At 36.2% G+C, this 19,345-nt stretch overlaps 1 long non-coding RNA gene across 1 annotated transcript; it reads left to right on the top strand.

Moving 5' to 3' along the window:
- The first annotated feature begins 4,230 nt into the window (after window positions 1-4,230).
- On the top strand, window positions 4,231-9,665 carry LOC149807803 (uncharacterized). The gene is made up of 2 exons (XR_016417364.1): window positions 4,231-4,476; window positions 8,377-9,665. It is a non-coding gene; the product is annotated as an uncharacterized LOC149807803 (long non-coding RNA).
- The last annotated feature ends 9,680 nt before the right edge of the window (window positions 9,666-19,345 follow it).

The following is a 19,345-nucleotide window of genomic DNA, read 5'->3' as shown; positions in this document are numbered from 1 at the left end:
TGTTGATACTGAAAACTTGGCTGGTGGCTAGTAAATCTTTAGTTGCTGGATATTAGATAACAGTATTGATATTATATTACTTGGTTGTGGATAGTATATAATGGGTATTGATATATAGTTGGTTAGTGGGTAGTATAATATATGGGCCCTAGATAGAAGACAGCTAAGTGCTGGATAGGAATTAACTGGTTGTGGATATTACATAACTGGGTATTGATAGTATATAACTGGGTTTTACTCTCTCTCTCTCTCTCTCTCTCTCTCTCTCTCTCTTTCTCTCTCTCTCTCTCTCTCTCTCTCTCTCTCTCTCTCTGTGATTAACAAACAAAACACATAAAAAAATACAAACACAATTATGCCTTAGCTTTTGTTGGAGTGGCTTTGATTTAAATGATCATAGTATTTAATATATTCCGTACTGCACTGATTTGAAAATTTAAAACGAAAAAGAACGGTTTTTTAGCAAGTAAACTGATATTTCATTTACAAGTCGGTCATTGTATGTTTACATAAAGTATTCCACATTTGTAACATTGAATAAAATACGAATGAAATCTGGTACAAGTTAAATGTAATACTAGCAGAATATTGTGCCCTTGTCGTTTTGTGACAAATATAAAGCATAAGTCGATCAAACTGCTGGCAGATTTATAAATAATTTAAAATCCAGCACAAGATTTAGCAGCTGAGATTATAGGTAATATCGCCGTCCACAATTTCAGACTTAAGATCTAGCACACGCCTGAATGTGACTGCGTTCATTATGCAACAAACACAACACCGACTTTTAGAAACTTATCAACGAACAAATAAAATGACAAAACTGGTGTCCGACTTTTATTGCTGCTTACACCCGATACTAATACCGATTATGTTATCGTTTAATTATTTAAATAGATAAATAATCAATTCCTTATAAATAAATAAATAAACAAATATATACATTTACTAGTTATTAATAAAAAACAATTATTATCATTACTACTATCTTTTTAAAATAATTTGTATAGTCTGTGCAGTAAGCTCCATAATAATAATAATAATAATAATAATACTTATTATTATTATTATTATTATTATTAGTAGTAGTAGTAGTAGCATTGATATTATTATCGTATTCAATGCTTGCTCAGCCATGTAACAACGTCATCATCAGCAAGGTGCAGATCGTACAGTACACCGGGGAACTTTGTCAGTGGACAGTTGTTCATAATGTGTGACATGGTCTGAAGGGCCCCACATCAACAGGACGAGTTAGTTTTCTGGCCCCATCGGACAGGGTTGACTGCACAACGACCTTGTTCTGTCCGAAAGCGGTTCAATGTGGTCCGCAGATGATGTGGAAGGTTGAAGCCACGATTACAGACAAATGACTCAGCTGCGAGTGAATGATATATAACTTCTGTTGAAGACCACTGGACACTCACCGCCAAAATAGCTGTCATATCCATCGGCTTCGAACCTTAACCAGATTGGGCGTCTCTTAAGTCAAGCGGACTGCTGAATGTGAGGTGATGTCCAGTGGAAGATTCTCACTCGCATAGACCTTAGCCAACACTATTGTGGTGGTATCATGGCATAGTAGATGTGGAGGAGGAATATTGCTGAGTACCGACAGCCATGGTACAAGAGTAGGACGAAATATTCCAGAGATTATGCGCATTGTTGTGTTGAGCTGGACAGCAATTAACTTAGTGTGGGATGGTCGATCCCGGACAGGAGCGCAATACTCGGCTGTCTGATATCAGAAGGCCAGTGCTGATGTCTTTAGTGTTTGAGCCCTAGCTCCCCAGGCTGAGACGGACAGTATGCGGTGTAGGTTGTTCCGAGTGCTTAGTTTTGCTGCAGTTTTCTTTAGGTGGCTGTAGAATGCCAGAGATCTGTCTAGAGTCACACAAAGGTATGTTTGTGTCTGGTCATATTTAATTTGTTGCAGATTGAGGAGGATGCAAAGTTTATGGTTCGCATTTGAATTGTTAAGGTGGATGACGCTGGAAACTTTATTTGTTGGGCTAGGCTGTAGATGCAATGTTTTTTAAGAAGTCCGTCGTATCCTCCAGATTTCTTCTTCAGTACCCCATTAAGCTCAATAAATGAGCAAATCTGGGTCCCGAGAGCAATGTGATCTGCCTACATGATCTTGCGCGACTGTGGCATAGGTAAGTCATTGATATAGACATTGAACTAACTTGGCGAAAGAACATACTCTAGTAGGAGTCCATTAGTCCTCCTTAAGCTGCGTCTCTCTCTCTCTCTCTCTCTCTCTCTCTCTCTGTCTGGTGTGGATTCTGAAGCTCCTTTTGCGAAGAAACACCCTATTTGAAAGAAGAATGTCAGGCTCTTCTCAAGGAAAATGAAGTGTCTGGAGATCCAGACATAGCAGATAACCTGATCGATTCCCTGGACACTGCCAGGCGCACTCGCTGGGAGGAAACTACTGGATCATTCAACTTTACCCTCTCCAACCGGAAATGTTGAAGCTTGATTCTAAGACTTCGTTATAATGTTATAGCTAGCCACTTATTACAAGTGGCAAAATCACCTCTGGAGAAACAGCACCGACGTCAAGTACGTGATGAGTGGCGACAATACTGTTGTCGAACTAGATCAAAATCCTCCAGAGGCATTTACAACAACATAACTGGAGACGGTGCCATACTGTATCAAATCAGGCAAAGCAGCAGGATATGACAACATCCTGCCTGAGTTCCTGAAGTATCATGGCCCGATGGAAAATGATTGTTTTTCCGATTTTCACATCCGTTTTGTTAGGGAAAAGTGCATGCCGACTTTGTGGCGCCAGGCAAAAATAATTGCGCTCCCAAATCTTGACAAAGGTCTCAACAATGCGGTGAGTTATCGGGCAATCTCCTTGTTTTCAGTCTGTTTTAAGGTGCTGGAACGCCTGATTCTCCTAAGAATTGGTCCTGACTTGGAGGATATCATAACTGTTGAGTAGGCAGGCTTCAGCCATGGCGGTAGCATTTGCGATCAAATCCTTGACTGACTACATTTGTTGAAAATGGATTTCAGAGAAACCTTAAAACTGAAGTTGTTTTTCTAGATATAATAGAGGCATGTGACACGGTATGGCATGCAGGGCTGCTGTTGAAAATTTCCACAGAATTGCCGCGTTGAATATATGAGTAAACTCCATATAAGGGCTGTATAATTTAAAACCTGGGCGATCTTGCAGTGTATATTATCTCCTCTCTCTCTCTCCCTGTTTAATAGGGTACCCAAATTGTAGATCAGTGGGTGTGGATAGTAGTCAATAATGTGTTGGCAGTAGATAACTGGTTCACGGATAGATAACTGTATGGTGATAGTATATAATTGGTTGGAAGGTAGTGGATCACTGGTGTTAATATATACTAGCTTGGGCCTCGGGGTACACCAGATAACTGAGTATTAATGGTAGATAAACATTGGTCAGAAAGTTGACCACTAGGCTGATACATAATAAATACCTAAGTGTTGATATTGGACAGTAGGTAACTGGGTGTTGATAATTGGCTGTTAAATAGTATACAACTGGATGTTGATAGATAAATGGTCTGTCGATAGTGAATTACTGAGTGCTGGATGGTATAGAATTGGATGTTGATATTAGATATCCTGGGTTGAGATAGTAGATAACGGGGGATGATATTCGTTAATTGGCTGGTGATTTAGTACTTCCATTTTCTTATCTTTGTTAAAGCTGAGGCCTTAATCCAGAAGCGGCAGTATATTTATTTGGATTTAAATCGGGATGATATTTTATCAATTTATGTCTGGACAGTAACGATATTAACAATTAACATTAAAAAATATTATTCTTCAGAAACCTCGTCATTGCCCCAAAACATCATTTTTGCTAGCGGTCAGGCATAACGTAATTTGATCAAGTTCATCAAGTGGAAGCATTTGTCTAGTAACATAAAATCTCCGTTTAACTGAATGTTAAAGTGGCTATCAAATGCAAAGAGGACCTCACATGGGTAATGAATTAATATTGAATTTATGAAACCAGTTGAATAATGTTCATACAAATAAACAGAACATTTTACAAAGGACGAAATCATTTGTCAACACAAAATGTCCAATGTGTGTGGTGCCACATTGTTCGATACGTTACACAGTACCGGTTTGAGTAGGCTTACATTACACAGTGCCAGTTTGAGTAGGATTACATTACACAGTGCCAGTGTTTACCTTGCAATGCCACTTCACAACTCAACATTACATCGTCACGATATTGTTGTGAAATGAATATTACTGGATGCAGAAATACACAGTTACTGTAATGTATTTGCGACCGGATATTTGCAGTATTTGATTTGGAACATTAGATAATATAGAATACATAAACAAATCTTTTTTTTTTTTGAGTTGGAAGAACATGGCATATTTACCTCTTAAATATGCTTTGGATGGATAAAATTATGTCAGTTGGGAAAACCGGTTTATATAAACATTCTTCTGTGAACAAAGGTGAGTTTATTTGCTTCTGGAAGTTCACATTTAAACCACGCTTGTATAATGGGTGGGTTCTATGTTACAGATATACCGTCCCTCCACCACCAACCCCACTATCAACTCAGCAATGCCCATAATTTTACTTGTTATTGGTCTTGTCCTGAGTGTGGTGTGCCATTTTTGATGTTATGATATGCTATACATGGTATAACAAATCCTTGTGGGGGTAAACAGGCCATATTGAAGCAGATGATACCATTTTCCCAAATTCCCTTTCGCGTGTTAAATCGAAAAATTTAGGCCAAAAATGTTCATAGAAAACAAAATATTCCAGTTGGCGGGGTTACAAAAGTTTTCCCACGATCGCAGCTAATCAGTAAAGAGAATAATGCCCACTAATTTCATAATATAAAAAATATGAAACTGTACATACTCTAGAAAAACTGTACCCACTATGTAATAAAGTACTAATATTTGTACTTGTGTTGAGTCAAGCCTAGGACAAAGGAATTTGTATATCAATACATTCTGGTGGACTGAAGTGCTGGTAAATATAAGATTTTGTTATGTCTAGTAATACTTATACATCGGAATTATATAATATTCACAAGTACAATATAAATAGTGTATCGCTTAAAATGACGTAATTCTTGCTGAGAAAGTCATGTACTTTAGTATATATTATTGTGCGATGAAAACACACACGATACCACGGTTCGATAAGCCCTGATTTTTATAGCATTGTTGTGCTTTTGTCATGCAGATCGTTTGGATTGTCAGTATGAAAAGAATATTGTATCAGGTCCATACTTGACACCTTGTTTTTCAGAGATTCAATGGTTCCTCCAAACAATGCTAATGGTTTCGTATCTGGATTCAGCCCAGAATCATTCACTCCTTTTAATATCAGGCATCCTGTATGGAGTGTTGTATTATGTAAATAGCTGTTTTGATTGCTGATAATGTTTGCTGTTTGTCTCGTCTGTTCGTGAAGGTATCAGATTAGCCCAAGTATTTCATTCCATCAAACCGATATTGGGCTTGTTCATCAGCGTATTGTCCATAAACTCTAGTATGTCTATGATGTCATATTTATTCTGTATGTTATGACACTTTAAAGGCCTTCTAAGTGGTTTTATCCTGTCATTGAGTCCTGGCATGCATATATTAAGTATTTCAGGCATGGTGTTATTATATTGAATGTTTTTTAATCTAAGAAAAAATAATATTTAATTTCACTTTCAGTCATGACATGTTTTGCATATGCGAGTATACATCCCCGTTAGAAAGAAACCAAAAATCAACTAGCTTCATGTTTGGAAACTTTCAGACAAACTTCAATGAAGCATATCATACAATGGTTTCTCCTTGCCATGTATTTTGTTTTCTCTATCTTAACTTACAGGACTCTCATTGTTTCACACTGTTTGATAGCTTTTGCAAATTGCTTGTAAGCTATTTTTTCGTTCTATCAGTCTGTGGTCACATTGTTGATCTATAAGCTGTGTTGTATTCACGTTGATAGAATGTATGTTTCATTATTATCCGTTAGGCACCGAGTTCTTCTATGCTGGTATCTTTGTCAGTTTGACTGTCGTGGATTTGATTGTTTTCAGTACTGGAGTATATGATGGATGAGTAATAGTCATCACTGTGTTAAGAAGGATTCACATATCATGGAATCACGAAGTGCCCATTGCTTGCTTCCATAAAATACGTATGTTGATGTGCTTGATGTAAGAGTTCACACAACTATAACATTACTAGAACTTCTAAAATAACGATACACAAAATATTCTCGCTCATGGTGCAGTTTGCATATGATGAAATTATATTTTTAAAAGTGCTAAATTCCATCAAAGGGAAAAATTAAATATATGCAATAATCAATTTTGTATTGGTTATGCCTGAAGGACTAGAGTTTAAGGCAGCTGAGCAAATTTTAATTCGATTCATGCACGGGAAAAATGATAAAGCAATGTCTTTTTACAGAAGTGGTTTAATCTTGTTCTGTGCTTAATCATTCATTAATCTTTATCATTTGTGTTATGGATTTGTTATCATGGCTGCAGAATTCATATTTTAAAACTGTCAAAACGTTATTATATGCAGAAGTATTTATTATCTAGTTATTAATACATATCTAAATTCATTCTGATTGATACATTTGATAAATTTGATACATTTATGTATTAAAGGAAAAGGTTATATTTAAATTTGTATTGTATACCTAATATATATATATATATATATATATATATATATATATATATATATATATATATATATATATATATATATATATATAAGGTATACAATACAAATTTAAATATAAATACAATGTGAATTACCAGAAATTGAAGTAAGCAGTTCCAAAAGATAAAACATTAGGGTCAATGCGCAAGACACATCTGGAACATAGGCTGTTTTAAATGTTCAAGTTAATCGGAATGATTTTAGATACGTATTAGCAACTAAATAATAAAATACCTCTCCATATAAGAACGTTTTGACAGTTTCAAAAATATAAATTCTGCATCTATATTTAATGTCCTAAACGAGAGCTGCATCAACTGCAATTTTTTCATAAACCATTTAAAACAAAAATATATTCCTCGATTATTTTATCCTTCTAATGTTGACACCCTTTGTTATGTATTAAATGAGGTCTGTTTGACCACGTGACTTTCTCTACTCTTCTCGCTTTTTACTGACAAGGAAGCTTGAGTTCAATTTGACCTCAAATTGAGATACCGAAAGTCAACATCCGCAGCCCTAGAGAAGGTAACGCGTTATTATTATATAAAAGATATTCAATTAAACAACAAAAAAGATCGGGGTATAACGATACGAATCACTTTACTGGTATCAAAGAGTACGGACTGTGCATCTTTAAATAAAGTTACGTCCATTATTTAATACACGAGTTGACTGAATCTGATCGTGATTCTAAGACGCTTGTCGGGAGTATTATTCTTTACTTTGCCACTGAAGTCTTTCCAGGTGAATCATTTAATTTTCAAAATAAATAAATGTAATGAACTATTATGTAAATTACCTCACTCTAATTGATTATTTGTTGTGCCGAAATGGACCTGTTATGCTCATTGCTACGCTAAGCTACGTGGAGTATTTGAAAATATTCAAAATAGCTGAATATTTTGTTATTTAGTTTTGTTTCCTTGATGCTATCAGAAAAATTTAACGGAAATCAATAAACAAATTTTAACGTTCATAACATGATCTGCAGCTGCATTTGCATCGGCAAATATATACGTGTTACGTAACATGAGTAAATGATAGTTTCGATGTGGGGCGATGGTTTGAAAGCCTCCATGCGGTTGGAAGTGGCGTTTTCAAGTATGGGAACAATGTACCAAATGTGAATACGAAAAAGTCCACTGAATACCGGTGCATTAATATTCATAATATTTGGAATGTGCCTAGAAAAACCTTAGAAATGTATATCGTAATATGAATGTCTTCAATTAAAATCGCCTTTAGAAGAGATATGTGTTCAATAATTAACATGTTCAATTAATATGTTTGTAGTATATATTTTAGTGACCGGAACATCGCTCGGGCATTTCAGTGAAGTCGAGATATAACCTCGGATAAAGTTGTATCAGCACACATAAATTAAATGGGTTTGCAGATTCCCCTCTGGCGGAATGCACTGCATACGTTGTGAAAATGTCGACTGTGTTATTATGTTCTGATGGTTAATGTGTCTCATCTCGCCGCCATGTGTTTCTTGGTGAACATAAGTAGTTCCGAATACAGTTTTGAGTCGGCGAATTACATTCGAGATGTAGTGCTCGATTTGACAGAAAAGGCACAGGATGTTCCGATTGATATGTTAGTGCACATTTTCTGTAATATATCAATAATTATACTATTCTCCTATCATTGCAGTGATTCACTTGATTGCCAAGTCTAGGTACGTACTAGACTTTCAAGCAGCCGTGGACATGTGCAATTCTGTTGGTACCACCATAGCCGACTACCAAGATCTGGTGGAATCCCAAGTCATCGGTTACCAAACGTGCATGTGTGGATGGGTTTCGAATAATAACTCTTACACAGTCAACCAGAATTCAAGTTCAGCCTGTGGTAAGAGTGGAGTCTCGCTTTGCACTTGGCAAGGTCTATGGAATGTGTACTGTAAATTATTGTAACAAATATGATTAGAATATCATAGGAGATGTCTTTGTTTTGGAATCTTCGCTTGCACTTGGCAAACTAAGTGAAATGTTTACTGTAAATTAGTGTGAAAGGTATGCATATAAACCATAAGTATAATTGCCTCTGCACGGGCTCGCGCGCAAGAACCAGTAGCTTATGACAAGTTTTTCACTTACTCCGACAGGTTTTCTAACGACATTGAGGGGTCTTGCAAATATTGTTTTTATTGTATATTTTATATTATTTTTTAAAGACTCTTCTATAAAGTGAAATTTACCTCAAATGTTGCTATTTCTGACTCCTAAAATAAATATTAAAACAAATGCATGATGTATTTGAACCAAACTTTATGGATTTTCGAGGTCGTTATAGTTGTATTTATCATGTCGACCCTCCATTAAATGTTTCTGTCTTACATAAAAGTTCAGCAAATGTTTAAGGCATCTTATATAAGAGAACAACACAATAGAATCTAATCAAATTTGATTTGTAGGTTGTATTTTAAGAAAATGGACAGTTGTAAGCAACATGTTTACATGTCTACCTTTTGATGATGATTGTACGTTGTCAATAAGATGTTAACTTAGCTTTTGGGTTCAGAACATTTTAGAAATGACACATATCTAGGGAATTCCAGAACAATGTATTGCGTTTTAGGTCAAGTGGAAACATTTATAATCAGACGCTTTGTAAACAAATTCATTCATTCCTGATTCTTTGGGAATCTATGATATAAATTGAAAAGTATAATTTAATTCACTCATATGAATTACTGAATTGCTCATTGACTGGATCACCACATTATTCTGGGCTTATAGAGACCTCATTCAAAGACATTCTGGAATACATCATTGTGGTACGTCATGTCATTCATTTCTATTGGAATTCATTCATTCTATAGGTTTGGATGTGAGATAGAACATTTTAGGATTTGGTTTTGGATTTGATTCACCATACTGAAAGTGTCTTTTGAAATTTCATTTTGCATTATTTAGAAATTAAAATTTGAATCTAACAAATTGTTAGTTTTACTTTTTATAGTTACCTATTGTAAGACTTAGAGTAGTCACAATATGACTTTCAAGCAAATAGCTGTACGCTAGATAAATGATGTTGGGCCCACTTTGTCTTCTTGTTATATCAAATAATGGGGAAAATTTCATTACATCATATTTAAGCTATCTTTACGAATTCGTCAGCTGATATAATAGTTGAGCAAACATTATTGGTAGTACAAAACCTTAAACATTTGCAAACATACCAAAAACTCTATGTTCTTTGTCAGTAGACATTTCCATTGCATCGTTTGTGAATGAATTGCCTTCAAAAGTCCGTCGCTCGCCACTATCATCGAGTGTTATGCCTGCCTCTTATACTTGTGCGGATGTAATGTGTTACTAGGACAAAATCTCGCTAATGCGTCTCCCATTTTACTGTCGACATAAGGTAAAACGAAATGCTTTAATGTATTTGACCTGCAACTGGGCTACGTAGCTGTGACACATATATTAAGTTCAAAGATAATAATTATGTGATACCCGATGGTACCATATACTGTGTAATAAGGTAATAATTATGTGATACCTGATGGTAGCATCTACTGTGTAATAAGGTAATAATTATGTGATACCTGATGGTAGCATCTACTGTGTAATAAGGTAATAATTATGTGATACCCGACGGTATCATATACTGTGTAATAAGGTAATAATTATGTGATACCTGATGGTAGCATCTACTGTGTAATAAGGTAATAATTATGTGATACCTGATGGTAGTAGCATCTACTGTGTAATAAGGTAATAATTATGTGATGCCCGACGGTATCATATACTGTGTAATAAGGTAATAATTATGCGATACCCGACGGTATCATATACCGTGAAACTTCGCTGTTACAGTCATTAACGGTATATGTATGTATGTATTCACTTGGGCATCATGCCGCATACATATATGTATGTATGTATGTATGTATGCATGCATGTATGTATGTATGTATGGATGGATGGATGGATGGATGGATGAATGGATGCATGCATGCATGTATGTATGTATGTATGTATGTATGTATGTATGTATGTATGTATGTACAGATATATTGATCAACGATTTCATCAGAGACAAACAAGACATACACAAGTTATAATGATATATTATTCAATAATTTGGTGGTCCTTGTGCGAGACAGATGTTCCCATATCCACTCACCCGTTGCAAGATGAAGCGAATTATTTAAGGCAGTTCTGTAGATCGTGGATCCGTCTTTACACTTATTACAACGTCATGTAATTGGAAAATGGTAGCAGTTTGTGATTGATGAAATATGTCTCTTAGAAAATAATCGTTCAGTAATGCAATGTTTCAGTAAGATTTGTCGCCAGAAATGCAACCAACGACGATGGTATCACCGGGGGGGGGGATATATTCATATAAATAAAAGGGGGAATCGAAACATTGTATGACAATGGCAAACTAATGACTGAACTTGCAGAAGACTTGGAGATGGAGATAACTACATTTACTTTTTAAAGCAGGGAAAACGACAAAACGAAAGAAAAATAGTATCAAGGAGGTACACTGCATAGCCATCAATCACCCAGGATTCTTGGTTATTATGATGCATTGGAACAGAACATACTCTTTTGTTTAGAAGATATAGCTGGCAAATATAATTCAAGGGTCACTGTAATAAGGAAATGAAGTGAGTTGGGGTTCTATAGTAGTATTGTTGAAAAGATCATCAGCATGTGAAAGGATTCTACAATGGTCATTTTACTTAGCACCAAAATAGTTGATACCATTGAAAAAGTTACTTCACCAATGAGACAAAGGTAAGATTGCGTCTAGATTTTTTGGGAGACTATGCTATCAGTGGAGAATCAAAGTCGATTTTAATTATGTAGGCTTCTCGTAACTAGTATGATGCTTACACTTTTCTTATTCACACTCTAATGACTTATATCCCCATCTTAAAAACAAATTTATAAACAGTAAGCGCAACGAAGGATAAGACTGTATGTCTAATTTCATTTATGCGAGCACCGGAGACAGAATAAATGTGTACCAATATTATAATGCCGACATAAAGCTCTTGATTAAACCTGATTTAAACCATTAAGATTTTTTGAAAGATATATAAAATAGACATGAAATGACGCAGTTGTGTACATTGCTTTACTGACACTAGACAAATGTTGATTCGAATTGTGAAAGCTTTGGTTTTAGAGAAACTATGGTATGTATGAATATTTTACTTGAAACGTTTGACTTGTGTGTGTGTGTGAGTGTGTGTGTGTGTTTGTGTGATTTAGATTTGTAACGTAACTTTAACACTTTTTCAATCATATCGCTACGATGTCTGCAGTGTGACAGTTTACAGTGATGTCTAGCACTGGGGCATCATGCCGCAGACATGTAGCATGATGTCCCACCTAGTCACATTATCCTGACACCAGGCCGACCAGTTCTAACACAATCTCTTAATGCTTAGCGCCAAGCGAGGCAGCTGTTAGTACCATTTTTGTAAGTCTTTGATATGACTCGGCCTGGGACTGAAGCTACGATCTATCGCATCCGAGGCGGATGCTCTAACCACTTGGGCACCGAAGCGGTCCGAAACGTTTGATGAATTTAAGCTCTGATAATGTCATTATAAGTACTGAATACGTGTCTTAAGAAAATTACTTGAAGCCATTACTACGTCACCATATTCGTCACAGTACGGGATTGCCCGTAGAGGATTCAAGTTTCAGCTCATAGAATATTTTGGACATTTTAGCGCCAATCGATGAATGACTTGATTGAGTTAAAGCAATATCAGCACAACATGAAACGATGTAACGTAAGTTGTTTATTTTATCTTTTCCTTAGTTTGTCCTTTTGAATACTGTGCATTTGTTCAGTTTATGTAGTATTATTATGTATATCTATATTATATGTTTTAATTTTTATGATTTTAAATTGTAATGGCCATTAGGAAATAACATATTAAATTTTGGTTGGTTACGATACGGTCATTCTGTTGGTTAGACATGCTATTGTGGCCTTTCGACCTTGGAAGGTGCAAAACAAATCTTGTTATTGAATGTGATCTGAGTTCAGGTCATGAGTTACACCCATTGTTAACTACTATGGACCTGAACTTGTTGGCAGTTAGAATGATCCCGGAACGAGTGTAATGTGATGTGATTTTGATTTTTAACGTAGCTTTAACAATTTTTCAGTCATATCGCTACGATGTCTGCAATGTGCCAGTTTATAGTGATGTCTAGCACTGGGGCATCATGCCGCAGACATGTAGCATGATGTCCCACCCAGTCACATTACACCTGACACCAGGTCGACCAGTCCTAACACTAACCTCTTAATGCTGAACGCGAAGCGAGACAGCTGTTAGTACCATTTTTGTAAGTCTCTAGTATTACTCGGTCGGGGATCGAACCTACGACCTCCCGCATCCGAGGCGGACGTTCTAACCACTAGGCCACCGGAGCGGTATCTAGGAACGATAATTTCATCTTCCATCTGGTTCAGACCGTCTTAGATTTTTATGTAAGAAATGTTTATCTGAGAATCGGTTATGCATACATTCAGGATGAAGTAACACTTTTAGAATTACTGTAAATGTATTTAAATACATTGTAGATTATATCATCGTGATACATGAGAACTGTTAGCACATCCAGCTATCCCATACTATTGGAACATCAGCAAAATAGAATGGGCTTCATTCAGTACACCAATGTTAGTCATTTGGAATACTCGATACTTTTGGGCTTGAGATTAGGACTATTTAGGATTTCATTTACCAAACTGTAGGTCATTTTTATTTTTCAATTTGTATTCTAAGTAAACAACTTGTTTGTTGAATTTTAAAAAAGAAAACGTGTTGGTTTTCACATCTGTCTGCTACTTAGTTGAAAACCATAGAGTGGTGACGGGTATCTAGTGACTGAATTGTGGTGTAACAGTCTGGATTACTATTTAGTCGTATTATAAATAGTTTTCATTTTTCTTCTGTTGTTGAGTAAGTTTATTGATATAGTTGTCTTTTTGCTTGCATTGTTGAGTAAGGTAAAATCTCTGAAGAGAACTGTCGACCTATATTCCCCATTATGATTTTTATAAATCAGTTTTGCGCCTGTAGCAAGGTTGCATCGAAACAATTGTTGCTTGCGGGTCCTCTTCACCGATGATTTTGCTCAGATTACCTCTAATTCAAACAATTATATTTTCTTTTCTAAACTTCCACTATTATTGCCTCTAATGGTAGGCATCTTGAAACATTTGGTTCCACAATCCAATTTTCGTGATGGTCATGTTAACATGTATTTGTCACTGAAACAAGTCCGTCTATATGATGTTAGTCCTAAATGAAAATGATGCCAGAGTGTCCTGACATCCGCAGCCCTAGAGAAGGTAGCTTGTTATTATTATATAAATGGCCGTATTTTTTCAACCTACTTCATTATTGTAACATATAATTGCTGCTTCTGAACGGTAACGGTGCACGTCTAACTGCCAACATATCTGCACTTTTGTAACGGAGTTCTGAAAACCGAGTCTTATTAATCTTTATATCTGTACTTGAGGTCATGCACACAGTAATGTGTACATGCACGACTGAATTTGACCAGATTTTTAACTGAGCAGCATTCCAACGAATAAATTGACAGATAGCACACATAAATTAATGTTAAGGCCCAAGAGCTTAACCTTAAGATTTAACAGTCTTGGCTCGCCTCCTGGTAATCCAGGTCAGGGAGCAGAAAAATACAGTTTAGAAAAGAACACACTCTTCTGATTAACATTATCAACTTGCTTCTTCCACAACATTTATAAATGTACGCAACATTTTTGGTTCGTTAAATACATTGTCATCTTTGTTGAAAGATAAATGCATGCAAAGTCGAACCGTTAGGAATTATACCAGTATTCTTATAGTTTTAAATGATACATAGACAACGAAATTTATGACAATTAGTGACACTTATAATATGACTAGTTCACCTGTAACTAGTAGTTCAGGATAGTCATATTTTGAAGATATGCCAACTGCTAGGACGAGAACATAGTTCTGCATGAACTCCTTGTTACCGCTGCAATAATAAGAAGAATAATACTAACAATATAAACAATACTACTACAACTACAACTACTACTACCTGTATTCATTAGCACTTGTATCAACTAGTACAAGTACAGGTTTGTTTATCATTATCATGGACTGACCTCATTCAGCAATTTGTCGTCATTGTCATAAGGACGAATAATCCAGATCTGCGTTTTGTTTAATGACAGAAACTATATTGAGTTTTAATAAGCTGAAGAGCGAAATATGGAAAAACACATACATACATACATACATACATACATACATACATACATACGCTGCTCTGGTAGCCTAAATAGTTAGAGCGTCCGCCTTAGTTACGGGAGCTCGCGGGTTCGAACTCCAGTTGAGTCATTCCAAAATTTATAAAAGCTAGTCAGTGCCGACAAGGGGGGCGGGGGGGGGGCAACCGGGGATATATCCATGCATAGCCTATCATGTGTTAAAAAATGGCGTTAAACCCCACAACAACAACATAAAGAGATCATGTTTGCGTATGTGTTGCTGATAAAATGTTTCTGATACCCACACACATTTAGGTCAGTTTAATGTATGCGGTGAACCTTGTACTAACGACAACTGTTAAGTCAAGGCCAGATTGATTCACATTTCACGTGTAAATAATGTGACCAACAAGACGGGAAACAGTTTACACAGAATGCTTCACGTGGATTTAGATGGCCTCGTGCCCAATTTGATAGCGTGTCTATTTTCATTAAACTAGGCGGACGCATATCAAACCAGGAACACACTATGACCTTCATATCTCAATACAGTCATTATTTGATCCTTTTGAAGAGTTACACAGAGTACCGCAAGGCATTTTATTCTTAATACATTGCTTCTAGTAAAGAAACACACAACCAGGAACATAGTATCGGAAAAGGACTTACATGGGCTTTGTTGTTGTTGTTGTTGTGGGGTTTAACGCCATTTTTCAGCACAAGATTAATGGTGGAGGAAGAACCCGGGAAAACCCCGGAAAGAACCACCGACCCTCGAGAAGCTACTGGCAAGCTTTCTCACATACCCACATTGGCTGAATCTTAGACTCGAACCGCCGCAGACAGAGGTGAGATGGCACTGACCCGTAACGAAGAGCGCTTTTGACCATTCGGCCACAAGGGACTCCTACATGGGCTTTCTTTTGGTCTGTTACATTCAATATGGTGGAGCGTGAATGAAAAGACAAAATTATGTTCTAAAGTGAAAAGTTATGTTCTAAATAATTTTGAGTATGCAACCAAATTATTACCGACAGTATTACAAAATAAAGATAATAACTCTTAATAAAAACAAATTATAATGAGATACATTTTACTTAAGCTAGGAAAATAACGGCGTGATAACTCTTTGCAAAGGAATTGAAACAAAAGAGATACAACTCTGCCTAATAATACAGGGATAAACCTCTTACTGAAAATCTAAAATGAAAAGGGGATTTATTACAACAAGTGATAACACATGAAACTGGAAATAAAATAAATGGGAGATAACTGTAACAACAAGTGTAAAAAAATAGAGAAGATGCAACCCAAGCAAACAAATGAAGGAAATTAAACTTTCAATAAAAATGTCAAATTTAAGGGAGATAAATTCGGATAACGATGAGATACATCTTTTAACTAACATCGAAAAGGAACGGATATATTTCTTACTAAAATTGTAGAATCAATGGATATAATTCTTACCAACATTATTAGGAAAACAGAAGTAGACCTTACTAACCTTAAGCTAGATAACTCGGTCATGCGAGTGTCTCTGCTACACACGAGTGCATTAAATACCGATTAAGTAGCATCATTTTTTGCTGATGTGTGCTTATTCGTAAGGGAATTTGGGCTCTTGTGTGCAGGCAAGGCGATGGGTGCCGTTTACCCGCGGACATGGGTTCGAATCTACCCATAGTACGAATTAAAAATTCTCTAAACTATATTAAATATATTTTGAAACTTGAATTATATATATATATATATATATATATATATATATATATATATATATATATATATATATATATATATATATATATATATATATATATCGGTTGTTCGTCTTGATATGTGCATGGGGTTTTGAAAAGTTTCAAAATTCCTAGACAAGACAGTATGATGTCTCATCATCTTGTAACGCATAGGAACAACAGACAAGGACGGGTCTACGATGGCAGATGTCACAAGGGCGTGCTGGAAGACAACTGAATTCACTACATTTTGTATTTTAGTAGCATCAAAAAATTGTACATATGCAGGGTTGGGTATACACAGGGTCATACGCAGGGATGGGTATGCACAAGGGCGTAATCGCTGCCCCGGTTGACCTTGAAATAAGGTTGAGGGGGTCTTTCAAGAAGTAACTAAAAATCTCAGTTTTGGTTATGATCCTGGGGAGGGGGTGTCTAAGTTACACCACTCGATATACATGTATATAGGATTTAATAATGCTTTTAGCCTTACTTTCTCCCATTTAGAAAGTAAAGAAGAGAGTAAATGTTTCAGACATACTTTATTTATCTATGAATATCAAATAAAATTGAGTTTCGTCTGGAGAGAGAAAGAGAGAGTCTCAATTATTTTCAGGGTCTATCTAATGCATGGAATACTCAGCAATCACGATTCATAAAGTATAGCCAGTTCGTGGTAATAAGCTGCAAGGTATTTTGACCCGAAAACTTGTGGAGTGGAACAGTATTCACGTTTTATATCCCAGACTAGGACAGTATATATCCGTACATCTGCTTCCTCGAAGCTGTGCCATTTCAGCCATCTTAATTTACCCAGAACATCCATTAAATGGATTATTCGAACTGAGGAAAATATAAGCTTACCAGCCTCTATCGGCTAATTATAGGTTACGGAAAGTTTTTTTTCTTACCAATATAAGAATAAGTTTAAAAGAAGGATAGTTTGAAAGACTTTATATATATATATATATATATATATATATATATATATATATATATATATATATATATATATATATATATATATATATATGTATATATATATATATATATATATATATATATATATATATATATATATATATATATATATATATATATATATATATATATATATATATTCAAAGAAACCATGAAAATAAAATCTTTAAATTCCAATATGTTGAGCCAATTGTAGTAGAAAACGTCCGCTGATTATGACATTTCTGCTCGTCAGAAGATCGCATATTGGGTGAGGGTTTATTTGTTCATTGGAACCTTAAATATAACGTTATAATGGTAATTTATATTATTTCGTCTTAATGAGGAAAGGATCATCATTGATTCACGAATATATTGCTTCATTAGTATTCTAGAATCGTTTGGCTTCGTGTCAGTCATTACAAAAGAAACAGGGTTCGCATGTTTAGAATTATCTTTCAGTATCAATCATGTTGTGGTTAGTGAATTTTATTTTGCAATTTAAATGTGATTAGCATTTTTATGCATATCAAGTGACCTAAAATCATTTTTCTTTGGGACCGCTCCGGTGGCATAGTGGTTGTAGCATCCGCCTCGACAGGAGGTCGTGGGTTTAATCCCCGGCCGAGTAATACCAAAGACTTACACAAATGATACTAACAGATGCCTTGCTTGGCGCTCTGCATTAAAGGGTTAGTGTTAGGACTGGTCGGCGTAGTGTCAGGATAATTTGACTGGGTGGAACATCATCGCTACATGTCTGCGCCATGTTGCCATAATGCTAGAGATTACTATAAACTGTCACACTGAATACATCGTAGCAGTATGACTGAAGAATTGTCAAAGCTACGTTAAGAATACAAATCTCTCTCTCTCTCTCTCTCTCTCACACACACACGCACGCACCTTGTCAGCAAGAATCTGATGGAGCCAAAATGGCAATATAAATAGGTAAGGAGATCAAAGCCTCAATTGGGAAGGAAAGCAGCGAAGGGGAATTTAAATCTGTCTCAGCTCCGACTCATCGTACAAAACTGCGGACGGTAATTCTTCTTATCGCTCTCGAGTGGCCGAGTGGTCTAAAGCGCCCTCCGTTACGGATCACTGCCATCTCACCTCTGTCTGCGTGGGTTCGAGTCTTGGATTCGGCTAATGTGGGTATGTGAGAAAGCTTGCCAGTAGCTTCTCGTGGGTTGGTGGTTCGTGCTGGGGTTTCCCGGATTCTTCCTCAACCATTAATGCTGGCCGCCTTGTATAGCCTATCTTGTGCTGAAAAATGGCGTTAAACCCTACAACAACAACGTATCGCTCTCTCCTTACACTTGGTGTTTGATGGCCTGGCCTTGGGACTTCAGAATGAGGACTCCAAAGCCTGGCATCTTCTAGGAGCTCTTGTCATTCAAAGAAGCGTCGTGTCTTTCAGCGTCGAATCAAAATTGGTGGAAATGATTCCATCCATGGCGATCGTGTTGGGATTATTGACACTCTTTTCATTTGTTTCCCTTTAGCATTAATTGTAGGAATGGTAATTACCTCTGCAAACGAGACAGACAACCTTTCTCGTGACCTTGCCTCTGCCATATTACAAGGCATAGCCACAGGAACGTTTATGTATGTAACATTATTTGAGGTTCTCTTTCGGGAATTTCTAGGTACTCGAG

This window comes from Sinohyriopsis cumingii, chromosome 1 (assembly GCF_028554795.1).
Source record: "Sinohyriopsis cumingii isolate HCF-2022 chromosome 1, ASM2855479v2, whole genome shotgun sequence".
NCBI classification, from domain to species: Eukaryota; Metazoa; Mollusca; class Bivalvia; order Unionida; family Unionidae; genus Sinohyriopsis; species Sinohyriopsis cumingii.
Note: the sequence above shows the minus strand (reverse complement) of the source record. Positions and strands in the feature narration are given on the sequence as shown.